At 35.5% G+C, this 15,035-nt stretch overlaps 1 non-coding gene across 1 annotated transcript; it reads right to left on the reverse strand.

Annotated features, from left to right (window-relative positions):
- Window positions 1-1,032: 1,032 nt before the first annotated feature.
- On the reverse strand, window positions 1,033-1,138 carry LOC121214322 (small nucleolar RNA R71). Its single transcript, XR_005909905.1, has one exon. It is a non-coding gene; the product is annotated as a small nucleolar RNA R71 (small nucleolar RNA).
- Between the last annotated feature and the right edge of the window lie 13,897 nt (window positions 1,139-15,035).

The raw sequence follows: 15,035 nt of genomic DNA on the forward strand, positions 1-15,035 counted from the left end.
CTAGACTGTAAGGTCGAGAGATAAGTAGTTCTTAACGATTTGTTATTCTAGTAGAAGATTGGAAGATACTGCTAGGATATCGACTAATTATTGAACAAGAAAACCTGAAGTGACAGTTGGTTATGACTATTAAAGCAAGCTAATCACCCATGATCAGATTTGATATATATTTTAGTTTTTGATTTCTTGTGTTTTATTTATTTCTTTACTTTCTTTTATTATTAGTAGTATAGATCACCAAAACCTTTCTTTTTATTTATTGTAATATAATCCATTTAAATTACTAATTAGATCTATTTTTGTTTAGATTAGAATTAACTTAGTACCCCCTCCATTGGGTATGATCCTCGAAGTAACTATGTTACAACCTAACCCTTATACTTACGATACTGCTTTTCATTTCTTTTGTGCAAGATTCCTATTTTGGACGTTGGTACCTACAGAGGCGGTTAAGTTGTTAGCACCGTTGCCGAAGAGGCACCAGAAAGGATAATTCGAAGGAATTGTCAACAACTACAGCAAAAATAGCCAATGTAGAATCCACTACCTACTAGAGGTAATTTACCAACATGTGAGAACCCATTGTTCAACAAAGTGAACAATAACAACCTAAAAGATCCACCACCACCACAGCTACCCGTAAATATTAACATGGCGCATAACAAAAGGACTCTAATGGAATATGCGTTATCAAATCTTGATATGGTTCAACGGAGTATAACGAGACCAGCCATCACGACCAATAATTTCGAGATTAAGCTAGCTATGATCCAGATGATCAATAATAATTTGCAATTTCGAGGAACAATGACGGAAGATCCGAGTCAGTATCTCAAATGCTTCATTCAGCTTTGTGATACCTTCAAATACAATGGGGTCACTAATGACGCTATTCATTTTTGGTTGTTCCTCTTTTCATTAATCGATAACGCCTTTTCTTGGCTAGATTCACAAACACCAAAATCACTCACGACATGCGATGAACTCGCAAGGAAATTCCTAAAAAAGTTATTCCTATTAGCAAGACGGCCCAGCTAAGAAGGAAAATTTTGATGTTTAAACAGTTAGAGGGGGAAAGCTTTCACGAAGCATAGGGGTGTTTTAAGACACTAATTCATATATGTCCATACCACAGATTACCTGAGTGGTTACGACTGCAAATTTTCTACAATGGGTTGGATGTGCATTCAAGGACAGGATTAGATGGAGCAACAGAAGGTGTCCTAATGAACAGAACGTAAGTGGATGCATAAAAATTAATAGAAATTATGGCGATGAACTCTTGCCAATGGCCAACTGAATGACATACATATAGCCAAAGACCATTTACGGTGAAGGCTCTTCAGGACTATGACATATATAAACAATCAATAGATAGAGTCAATCAAATAGAGGCTAAGAAGAATGCATCGTCTATCTATAGAGGAGACAAACCACTATTCCACTACATTAACAATCCCTCTGAGGATGTGAACTACATCAGAAATAGAGGTGCAAATCCCTATATGAATACATACAATCCCGAATGGAGAGATCACCCAAAATTGATATGGGAAGGAAATCAAGGAGGAGGTAATACTTCTAACCAAGTTTAAAGCACTAACTATCAACCTCTTTGTTTACAAAAACCTCAAGAAAGGGCCAATTGAGGAAGAAATGCAGTCAATGAGGACAGATGTAAAGCAAGTGCAGTCTAAGTGCACTAATTAAATAAAAACATTGACTAAGTTGGAAGATTAGATGAGCCAATTGATAAGTATGATGGGGGATATTAAAAGGCAAATTGGCACTGGCATTCCGAGCAGTACTGAGAATAATCTTCAAAAGGAAGGGAAAGAGCATGTAAAAGAAATCGCGCTCCACTTGGGCAAAATCTTGAGTAGCCCGGAGAACCTAACTCAGGAGGTAAATAAAGGGAATGCTAATGATCTTCATAAAGAACCCTTCGAAGTTGATGATGAACTAGAACCAGAAGGGGTAACTAAATCGACAGCTAAGCTGGAGAAAGTGGTGACTAAAGAACCTACTATAATACCGGTACCATTCTCTTCAAGGTTGGAAAAAAACAAAAATGGGATGAAAACAAGTTTGTAAGCTTTCTAAATTTGTTCAATACATTAAATGGTAACCTACCTTTAATTGAATTAATTGAAAAAGTCGCTAAGTACACCAAATTCCTAAAAAAATTGTGTCTAAGAGTAGAAAAATTAACGTAGGTGAACAAGTTAATATAAGCACTTCTTGTAGTGCTATTATTTCTAGACAGGTTCCCCAAAAGCTAAAAGACCAGGGAAGCTTTACAATTCCCACAGAGATAGGGATCATTCATTTTAATAGAGCGCTATGTGACCTAGGAGCTAGCATCAATTTAATGCCTTTATCTATTTAAGAAAAACTCGGGTTGGGGGACCTCAAGAATACACAAATTACACTACAATTGGTTGATAGACCTTTAGTACATCCAAAAAGATTACTAGAAGATGTGTTAGGCAAAGTGCACAGCTTTATCATTCCGGCAGATTTTGTAGTCTCAGAATTTGAAGAAGATCGAAAGATACCCATTCTGTTGGGTAGACCATTTCTAGCTACGTCAAGGTTTGCTATTGGTCTAGAGAAAAATGAATTAACCATAAAGATCAATGGTGAAATAGAAATTTTTAAATGTGGTCACAATAGTGTAGAGAAGATAGGAGGAAGTTAGGAGAGCAGTGTAATGAAATATCTATCCTTAAAACAAACTATCCTAAATCAAAGGATGTACTCTCTATGACACCCTTATCCCGTTTCTGTTTTCGAAATAGGATACAATATGTTACAAGTCAAGTTTGAATAGTTAATAACTATTTATATTCAATAATCAATTCAATTCCATAATCACAAGTAATATTCAATATGAAAGAGACCATTCAGTTCGGGCATTTAATCTAGCTTTTGAAGCTCTAAAAATAAATTACGGACAGTTAGGGACCAATTCAAAAGAAATCAGAACATCCAGGCCATCTGACAGGGCCCAGCCCATGTGGCTCTAACATGGTCGTGTGACTATCCCATACGCCCATGTGCATGGTCCGTGTAACTCTTTGATTTGGATCACATGGCCATGTCATAGGCTGTGTGTCAGCCTGTGTAACACTTGAAATACCCTCACACGATCGTGTCGTAGCTCGTGTGTCTGCCCATGTGAAAACTGCACCTATACTGCTTTTGCACACACTCTGGGCACATGCCCGTGTGGGTTTCCCATGTGTTTCACACGGCCGTGTGACAGCTCATGTCCCAGGCTGTGTGTGCCCAAAAATGTCAAATTCCAAGCTAAATTTTCACCCATATGTTTAAGTACCTAAAACACATTCAATCACACAATTACATAGACCAAAACTAACTTTAATCACACTCAAACATGTCAACAAACTCAACGAATATGTCAACCAAAGTGTTATCATTAAAATTCCAATACATTTCATCTCATTCCACTTCCAATTTGCAACTCAAGTATATTATATATACATACCATAATAACCACTGCGTTACAAACTTTGAGTTATCACATAACCTAGCATTTCATAGTTTTAACCATTAGTCCCATTTAGTAACATGTAGATTCTCACAAGTCATTCAAAACACATCATAACATAACTTCTTACTCAAACTAAGTAATTGACATAAGTTATATATAGGGTCCTATTACATGCCATATACCAAAACTGAGAATTAAAATCTACCAAGGTTCCCGAATAGTGTGATCTTTGATGTTGACCCAATCTTCTTAGTCTTTAAAACGTAATCTACAAAATGAACCAAATATAAGTATGCACGAATGAAGCTTAGTAAGTTTGTTTTATAATTCAATAAAACTTTCCTATCGAACATAGCATTAACCAATATTAACATAGAGATTCTCAATATATGCAACCTATAACAGTCATTTCAACCAATTCAATAGTTCAGTATGCTCAGTGGACTTTGTTCGATTGAGCTTTATTTCAGTATATCTATAGATTTTACTCATTTGAGCTCCATTCAGTATAACAGTAGAATTTGCTCATTTGAGCTTCACATCAGTATAACAGTAAAATTTGCTCGTTTGAGCTACTTTCAGTAGAATCATTAGGTATGGCTCGATAAAACATACTTTCAGTAGAATCAGTAGGTAAGGCTTGATAGCACATACATTTCAGTGAGACCAGTAGGTATGGCTCGAAAGTGCATACGTTTCAGTGGATTTTGTAAGTATGGCTCGAAAGCACATATGTTTCAGTAGATTCAATAGATATCGCTCAAAAGCACATACCTTTCAGTAGATTCAGTAGGTATGGCTCGAAAGCATATACATTTCAGTAGATTCAATAGATATCTCTCATCTGAGCACTAGTCAATATATTAGTGGATAACGCTCATTTGAGCTTCATTCAGTATATCGGTGGATATCGCTCACTGAAATTCATTCGATATATAATATAACATTCAATAATAGTATATTAACCAAGAATCTAAGAATTATTAGAAGCATAAATAAATGCACGAACTTATAGGATTGATTTGCAGTAACGACTCATAGTATCTTAATTAGTGATCGATGTAATTTCAATTCATTATTTCCATTTCCAATTACACACATCAATATAATCCAAAATTATGCAACTAAGTTCATATAATATATATGTAAACTTACTAAAATTAAACTGAAAGAACTTACCTGACTAAATTACAGCAATGACAAAGGTACAAGGACTATTCGGTACTTTTCTCTTTTCCTTTGTTTTCCACTCGTTCTTTATCTAAAAATAATGTTTTCATTCAATTAAATAATTCCAACAATAAAATCAACTCATTTTATGCAATTAAGTTTTTTGGCATTTTTATAAAATTTCCCCCAATATTTCACTTTTATGCAATTTAGTCCCTAGCTCAAAACATGCAATTTAACCATTTTTATTCAAATTTCAGCTTACCTGAATATTCAAATGCCATTATATAGCCCATTTTTACAATTATTTTGCATCAAGTTCTTGTACTTTTACTATTTCCACATTTTAGTCATTGAACATTAAAATCAACAAAACCTACTTTACAAAATAGTCCTATTGAGCAACCAAGCTTGCTATTCTACTATAAAACTTCAAGAAAAAAATCAAATTCATCAATGGAACAATCCATAACATTTGACAGTTTTACAAATTAATCCTCGAGTTAGCTAGATTGAGCTAATACGAGTTCAAAAACATAAAATTTACTAAAACGGATGGAATTTACTTACCTAAATAGAGAATCAAATAGCCCAAAATTTAGTGGATTTAATCATATCCACCACCACTTGGAATTTTTGACCATGATTTAATTACCATTTTGGTCTCTTTACTATTTTAAATCTATAGCAATTAACTTTTACCTCTTTTACAATTTAATCCTTTTATCTTAATTTAGCAGTAAATCATCAAAATTACGGAACCAAGCTTCAATTCACATATAATACATCTCTATAAATATTTAATAAAAATATTTATGGCTTTAAATAATGAAAATGAGGTCCTAATACCTCATTTTCAACAATCACTTGACTTTTGAACTGAACCATTTATACTAACTTTTAATTCAATTGGCTAAATTCATAAAATCAGAATTCAATATAAAAATTATTATTGACTTGTATAATTTAAATACTAATTATACGAATTCACTTTTCAGATTTGTGGTCCCGAAACCACTATTTCTGACACCACTATAAAAAGGGCTATTACACTCTCTGTAACTAATGCAGGTCGAAAAAATAGGTTAAAGGAAAGAGATAAATGGAAGAAGGTGGAATGGCACAATCGACAATGGACTAATACTGAAAGAACCAGAAAATCATCCTTATATGAATTAATGGTGTTGTCGGATGAATCCGATAGTAAAACTTGATTATTTAAATTGATGTTTAACTTTTTTTTAAATCATTGTATACTTAACTAACTGTTAGTCTAGATTTTAATTTTAATTAAGTATATGTTGTATAGGAATCGTGACACTCTAGAAATTGGAAATTTGGGCAGAAACAGAGCCAATGTCGCAACACAGCAATCCCGTGTTGCAACGCCAAGGCCAGAATTGATGAAATTGGGAAAATCATCTCGGTGTCATGACACTAAAGCTAGTTTACCCAGAAATCCAAAATTCTAGAGTGTGTTAAGACATTAAACATCGATGTCACAACAATGGCAACATGTTAGGGGTGTTGCGAGACGAAACCCTTGTGTCACGACATCGCTACAATTTTCTGCAGGGTTGACCTAACCCATTTGCACAACCCGACAGATTAATCCCTAATTATAATCAGTTTTAAGCCCAAAAATATTTTTTTTAAACTCCAAAAACACTATTAACCATTACTTAAAACCTCTTTCACTTCTAATTCTTTCAAAATCCTTTGAACTCGTAAAACCCTAAAATCCTTTAAACTTCCAAATCTCCTTTTGTTCCCAAGATCTTTGTTTTGTAGCTCTTATTTGTGGAATACACTCACTCAATGCAAATACTTGAAGATGGAACAAACAAGACTTCAAAAGGGAATTCGACGAATTTCCATTTAAGTTTAAGGGTTTCTAACTCTTATTTTTACTATTGAATTCGAAACTTTGCTTGCTAGTTCAATGGTTTTTGAATTTAAACAATATTAAAAATGCCTCCACTAAAAGATAGAAGAACTAATGAACCAGAACCCTCGACGGTTCCGGACCTCTCTAATTTTTTGAATCCAAACATTGAAAAATATTTCGTAGAACTTCAAGGAAAAATTTTTATTCAAGAGAGGGGATTTGAACCATCGATGGTTCTCTGTTAAGAATTATGGCCTTTAGTTAGATACCATCGATGGGAATTTTTTGAATGACCCCGAAAGTCTCTGCTGTGGTCCCTGTAGTTTAGGAATTTTATGCATCTTTATGAGACCAAGAGTCTAGAAAAATTGAAGGTCGTACATGGGAACAATACCTGTGCGAAGGAAAGATGTACGAATCACCCCTCAGGTTATTTGCAAATTTTATAATGCTCCATTTTTTGAAAAAGATTTTATGGAATAAACTATCTTGAAATAATTTCGAGACATAAATATGGAAAACATTATAAACTTCCTAACAGAAGAGAGAGGTGAATGCAAATGTCGCCCAGGCACTGATATCCCAACCTCCTTTAATCAAGCAATAATGTTTTCGGAAGTAAAAATGTGGATTCAATTTATTTGCACTAGAGTAGCTCCTACTTTAAATGTTTCTAATGTCAAGCCTAATTTTTTAGCAATTCGCGCAGCAAAACCTTATTAGGGTACCTAATTCTACACCAGATATGTTCAGGCCAACACACGTAGAGTAGGAAAAAGTGAAGCAGGAGAGTGAAGAGGAAGAAGGAACTAAGGAGGGGGAGGCTGATGATGAGATGGATTTTGAGGAGGATGATTAAACTTTTAATTTTAATTTTAAAGATTGTATTAAATTTGGGATGATTTTGTTTAATTTATTTAAGTTGTTAAGAGGAGTAATAGTAGATTAGTAGTTGTTTTGTGTTTAAATTTTCTGTGTAGGAACCACATATGGAAGAAACACAATAATTTTAAGCTTTTAATGATGAAAAGAGGAGGCACCCAGCAATAGACGAAGGAATTACCATGGTCAATCGGGTAACCTCTTTTCGTATCCTTAGAAGGGCTACACATTGAGGACAATATGTTTATAAAGTGTGGGGGTAATATAATTTTTTTGTGAAATTTTATGCTTTTTTTTTAATTTTCTTGTCAATTGTGTGCTTAAGCTTGTATAAATACAAGTGATTGGTTAGGAGCATGTTCATAGGTTAATTGTATTTAAAATTAATTTTGCATGAGGATAGGTGATTTTAAATTTTTTATTATTAGACTATTATGTTCTATATGTTACACTGTAAATAGGTATTAAGTAATTGAATGCACCAAATGATATAGAGAATACAAAGAAATGAGCATGCTATATGGATGATAAATTGTTGAATTTTTTATTGCTTGGTTGATTAGAGTTGTGAATATTGAGATACCTAGGGATGACCTAAGGCATTGTTTGGTATACACCTAGAGCTAAAACGCTAACATGTATTTATCTATCCTTAGTACCTATTTTGAGCAGGAAAACACTTTTAGATTAATCTCTATATAAAACCTGAGCTAAAAATGATAATTTGTGCTTACCCTTTTCTTTGGTCCTGACCTGCATGATTATAAACATTTGGCCATACATATTGAGGGTTAAGTAAACACATTGCGTTGGTTTTGTAAAAATAGAGTGGTAGGAAAGGTTAGTAGAGTATAGTGATTATAGGTTAGCCTAAAAAGTGCAAAAAAAAATCAAAAAGAAAAAGTAACGAATAGAAAAAGTACGTGAAAAGTAAAAGAAATTGTGAGTGAGATACCATGAAAAAGAAAGAAAAAGTAACCAAGTCACAACAATAGAATACCCATTCATTATTGCACAAAACCTCGTGAGCTAGCCGTAGTTACTATATGATACTAAGATTCCCTATAATGTGATAAAAGGAAGGTGAGAGAATGAGAAATAAGGCGGTGAGTGGGAAAGGGTCACCAAGGGGAAGAATAGGGGACAATATGATGTGTTAAACTATTTTCGTGCTTAAAACTATTTGATGCTTACTATTCTTGAAATCCATACCTATCCTAAGCCTCAAAACGTTACAAGTCGAAAAGCCCTATGGGATCTAGGTAGACTTATTCACAATTTGAAATCATACTGAATAATTGCATTTATGACTGTTTGTATTCTGCTAGGATAATTAAATTACTTGTATAATTTATTGATGGATTCTTACATTTGAGACCCTTAATACTTGTATGCTTTATAATATACTGAACTTAAGTGTTTGATATCGAAAGTGGTAAGTCAACTATATCTCATGCCAATATTATGTGTGAATATGAAATACGTATTCATGTGCTCTAAAGCTAACACTTGTACCATATTTGCTCAAGGGTCGTCTTTTCATTTACTGTTTTTGTTTCTTCTGCTTGAGGACAAGCAATGAACTAAGTGTGGGGGAGTTTGGTCTGCCATAATTTGGTGTAACAGATTAAACAAGTTTTCTGACTGTAGAAGCTTGAATGCAAGCATTTTAGTTAAACTTTAATTACGTTTTCATAAGTTTAGTTACGTTCAATAAAGTGTGTAATTTTATTATTTTATTGACCTTAGGGGCCGAATGAGGCCTAAGGGTGAGCTAATTTACTTTATGAGCATGTAGAAGACCATTAGAAGGAATGATAACTCGATATTGGTCGCTAGGTTACAACACAAAGCATTAGATGTTGCAACATCATGAGCATTATAGAAGAATTCCAACAGTTCCTTTAATGTCGAGACACAGCCTGAGGATGTCGCAACATATCCCTGAAGACACCTTGAAGATAAGCATATTGCCCTCGATGTTGCGACACGGGACTTGGTGTGATGTGACAACAACTTTGTACAAAAAATAATTACGAGCTAAGGGTATTTTGGTCCACATAATCAAATGTTAAGCACGAGGACTACAGCTGACCTAGAGTTAAGGATGAAAACCACCCTAAAGTTTATAAATAGACTCATTTAACACATGTTATTGACAACTTCCGTATTGTATAATTTTCTCTTTAGATCCAGTCTTTAGTTTTTCTCTTTTCTTAGGTTTTAGATTTTATTTTAGTTTTTGTTATTTGCCTTTGTGGGGAGATCAGATTTGTGAAACATTATCAAACTCTGTGAGGATTCTGTACTTAAGTTCTAATACAAATCAGGCTTCTTCTAAACTCTATTCTCTTGAACTGTTCTTCATGTTTATTCTTTCTATGAAGTTTATATTGTTTATTAGATCCATGAGGAACTAATCCTCCTATGGGGGATTAGCGAGTGGAGGTATGTTTAATTAACTATTTTGTAAGGGCTTCTTAACGGATTAGCTATTCAAGAGAGGAAGAACCTAAACCCTATGCCTAACAACCCGAGGAAGTCATTATGGTGGGAATTAACCCAAATTTGGTATGGTCTATCCATGAACACCTTAACTCTGAACCGGTCTGGACTATGAGGTTGAGAGATAAGTAGTTCTTGCCAACTCGTTATTCTAGTAGAAGATCAGAAGATCCTGTTGGGGTATCGACTAGTTGATTGAACAAGAAAACCCAAAGCAACTGTTGGTTATGACTACTGAAACGAGCTAATCACCCATGATCAGATTTGATATATATTTTACTCTTTGATTTTCGTGTTTTATTTATTTCTTTTATTTGTTATTATTTTTATTAGTACATATCACCAAAATCATTCTTTTTATTTATCATAATATAATCCATTTAAAATACGAATTGACTCTATTTATGTTTAGGTTAGAATTAACTTAGTGCTCGCCTCCCTTGGGTATGATCCTCGAAGTACTAACTTACTCTGTTGTAACTATATACAACATGATTCGTATACTTTCGAATACTGCTTTTCATATCTTTTCTATAGAATTTCTATTTTGGATGTTGGTACGCCCGAAGGTGATCAAATCCTAAAATGGTTTAGCCACCGAAGAGCTGTGGCCGTTTGGGGCTGAGTGGTGAGTTGGCTGGGGATCTTGTGGGAAAACAGAGGGAGCCCACAAACTTCTTTTATACCATTTGCAACATTCCACCTCGCCCCTAGCTTGTCTTAAGTCTAGGATTCAGGGGTGAGTCTTCTGGTAAGAACTTAATTGAAGGCATTGTTGATCTTGTTATTCCTCCTATAGGTCCCATTTTCTCTTGCCCCCAACAACCTTGCCTCAACCCAGAGTCAAGGACATTGAGGCATTGTTTAAGAGTGTGTAACAAGCCATGGGTACGATTGACTCAAGTGCATAAGATGGTAGCAACAACTATAAGAGGTTGTGACTAGATGAAGGGTCCTTTAGTGCTAAGGACAGTGGTGGTAATAGGTTGCCTCATTACTGGCCTGGTACGTACGCAGTCGATCCTTCTAGAAGCTGAATTTCTTGCTCTCCAGTTAGTTCGTGGCACCACACCTTCTCGTGAATAATTCTCCATCCCGTGCTTTATTCCCTCTTCCAACCATTCCCAAACCACCTGTTGAGTTCGCTAATGTTGCAGACTCGCCTGCTACTACTTTAACTCCTCTTCTTTCCCCTCTTGGTGCCATTACTTATTCTCCCCATCTAGGGGAAGTGCAAACCTTTTTTTTCTGGCGACACCACCTCTATGCAGGCCAATATCCATAATTAAAAGAGTTCGCCTACCCTTCCTCCTCTTCTTCTAGCATTCATAAACCCATATTGTATAAGCAAGTGAGCTTTATTTCTATGTTGTTTGTGAAGGGTAGCTTAGCCATGTAACACCCCAAACCTGGCCTAGGAGTTATGGCCGAATCTAGCGGTGTCACAATGAGGTGTTTAGCAAAAATTGAACTCGTTGGTAAAAATTCATTTCTAGGATTAAAAACCCCTTTATTATTATTTAACAAATCATCTAGTTCAAAACGTTTACCTTGTTATCTACTATTATTATAAAAGGTTGATCTAAAATCACGAAAGCTTTTGAAAACTCTAATATTTAAATTTCGTGTCTTTGAAAACAGTAATTATTTTGAAAATTCTTCTGCTAAACTAGCAGTTTAAAATAAGTAAGCAAAAGCCCAACTAAAAATTTAAACAAACATAAATGGCCTTATTACATAAGCAAAACCCAACACAAACTTTAATTTTAAATAAAAGTAAGTGTAGCATAGCTGCAGTTGTATGGCCATCTCCGAGTCCCTCGCAGCACCGACCCGCCTACAACTGGGGATTACCTGTATAGTTAAATAGAGGGGTGAGTTTATGAAAACTTAATGTGTAATCCCCTAACAGGAAAACAGCCAATTAGACAGTAGATAAATGCAGTTTGGGCCTGAACCCGTTACAGTAACAGTCCAGTTCAGTGTGGGCTTAAGCCCTTTCCCGTAACAGTAAACGATTGGGCTTGAGGCCATCACAAAGCCAGTAATCAGTAGGGCCTTTGCCCAATTTCAGTAATATTATTAGTGGGGCCTTGGCCCATAACAATAACAGATATCAATCATGCAGTGAACAGTATGTAATTTCATTAAACGATACAGATATACAGTTAGAAATCCTACCCAATCCAACCTCTACACACCACTCCGTCTCGCCAAACACACCATGTGTGGATAAAATTGACCCACCCAGCTAGACACACCAAGATTAGCACCTGTTGCGGCACTAAACAGTATTACAGTAAAGTTGCCAGTAAAATAGATGGCATATAGCCATCAGTAGGTCCACAGTCGTCTTGGGCGACCCGTGCAACCTTATCAGTATGGTACACTTCCTCAAACTATAACAACCCATCCCCATGTAATATATTGTGACATAATATCATATGTGTATGCAAAATGTCATGCTCAATCATAGAGCAAATCAGTCATACATAACATAAGGCCATAACAGTCATTTCATCTCTTAGGGGTATAACAGTCATTTTACCTTATGAGGGTATTTTGGTTATTTTTCCCTATGGGGGTATCTTAGTCATTTTATCCTATGAGGGTATTTCGATCAGTCTACCCTATGAGGGTATTTTGGTTATTCTACCCTATAGGGTATTTCGGTCATTTTACTCTGTGAGGGTATTTCGATCATTTTACCCTATAGGGGTATTTTAGTCATTTACCTATCAGGGTATTTCGGTCATTTTATCCTATGGGGTATTTCGATCATTTCACCCTATTGAGGTATTTCGGTCATTTTACCCTATGGGTGTATTTCGATCATTCTACTCTATGGGGGTATTTCAATCATACAGTGTAAATGGGACCAAGCCCCATTGCTCGGCCCAAGTGGGCCCACACGCTCGTGTGGCCCGTTCAGCCCAAAATTCATCACGGTTAAGAGATCTACACAACCTAGTCCAGAATTTACCACAAATCATGAATTTCATCCGTGTGGGGCCCACAAGCCCATTGAGCCCACACGGCCCATAGAAATGCTCATGGAGGCCTCTACAGTTTGTCGCCCATGATTCGTAGGTTTGGCTTTCCACTCGAGCAGTCGCACACTCGTGTGGTCTCAATGCCATATTTCTACTTTTCGGCTTTTACCGTTCTATAGTTACAGTGGGGTGGTTACACACTTGATGCGATTTGCAGATTCTCTTCGTTTCGAACACTCTTATTCCAAAAATCAATGATCATCGCACCCTTAGTTCCCAGGCAATGTGCTAATCAACGTCGACCACCACCAGTTAGGAATGGAAGCAATGTAGGTTGGAGAAAGCTACGAAAACCTTGAAAACCTCGTCGATCTCCTATTGAGAACAAAGAACAAATGAGATGATATATATCTCTCTACAAAAATAACCTCCCCAAATCCCAATATTCTCTCCTCAAATCTCTCCAAATATCCCTCCTCAATTCTCTCTATGACCAGTTCAAACTCCATTTAGCAGTATTTCAATCCAACTCTACCACCTACACAAATTAGGCAGCAAAATAAATACTCTATTTTTGATGCGTCACCACTCGAACCTTAGACCCCATGTACACTCCACACGCCCTTACCACTAGACCAACAACTCCTTTGTATCATATTTTAACCACAATTATTTAAGAACCTACTATCTAGATCCAAGGATTTTATTCACTTAAAATAAAAATTTTGCATAAGCCAAGGCTTGAACCCCTGACTTCTCAGACACTTCCAAACACTCCTAAATCACTTAAAAACTGAAGTAGACATTCATTTATGTCACTTCCTTGCACAACTAAGTATTTATATGCAGTTCTTAACTATTCCCTTGCTCAAAACCTATTTTTTCTAGGCCCAAAATTCGGGGTGTTAAAATTCACCCCCTCTTTAAAGAAATTTCATCCTCAAAATTTCCAATTATCAGATCAGTCGCATAACACAAACTCCACCACTACACTTTCACTACGCACTCTAGATCCAAGTTAGGTATATGGCCAAACGACGAGGATCTAACTCGAGCACCTCTACGGCCTCTACGATTGCCTCTTGTACCTCATTTGTGTGTACCTCTTGTGCTCATATCAAATAACGCATTATCAGATTACAAAATTTTATGTATTAGTTTGTAATTCCAATAATTATTAATAGATGTCTTATGAAAAGTAGTAATTAGAGTTTTTTTCGCAAATCAAGGTTTCCCTACAGTTTCTAGTTTCATACAGTCTCAGTTTACTCTAACTAATGAGTTTCAGTACAGTCCTACTATCTATAGTAGTCTTTTAGTGTATTTCAGTTCAAGTAGTCTACAGTATAAAGAAAACTTACGGATTCAGCCATGGAGACTCGGTGTGCCACACTTGTAAACCTTCCAAAACAATTCAAGAATAGTTTTCCAAAAATTCCAAATATTTTTAAAACCCATTCCACAGTCGAATTTTGTAACACCCCAAACCCAGCCTAAGAGTTATGGTCGAATCTGGTGGTACCATATTGAGGTGTTTAGCGAAAATTAAACTCGTTGGTAAAAATTTGTTTCTAGGTTTAAAAACCCATTTATTATTATTTAACAAATCATTTAGTCAAAAATGTTTACCTTGTTATCTACTATTGTTATAAAATGTTGATCTAAAATTGCGAAAGCTTTTGAAAACTCTAATGTTTAAATTTCGTGTCTTTGGAAACAGTAATTATTTTGAAAATTCGTCTTCTGTTAAACTAACAGTTTAAAATAAGTAAACAAAAGCCCAACTAAAAATTTAAACAAACATAAATGGCCTTATTACATAAACAAAACCCAACACAAACTTTAATTTTAAATAAAAGCAAGTGTAGCACACCTGCAGTTGTGTGGCCACCTCCAAGCCCCTCATAGCGCCGACCCGCCTACAATTGGGGATTACCTATATAGTTAAACAGAGGGGTGGGTTTACGAAAACTTAGTATGTAATCCCCTAACAAGCAAACAGTCAATTAAACAGTAGATAAATACAGTTTGGGACTGAACCCATTACAGTAACAGTCCAGTTCAGTGTGGGCCTAACCCA

This window comes from Gossypium hirsutum, chromosome D01 (assembly GCF_007990345.1).
Source record: "Gossypium hirsutum isolate 1008001.06 chromosome D01, Gossypium_hirsutum_v2.1, whole genome shotgun sequence".
NCBI classification, from domain to species: Eukaryota; Viridiplantae; Streptophyta; class Magnoliopsida; order Malvales; family Malvaceae; genus Gossypium; species Gossypium hirsutum.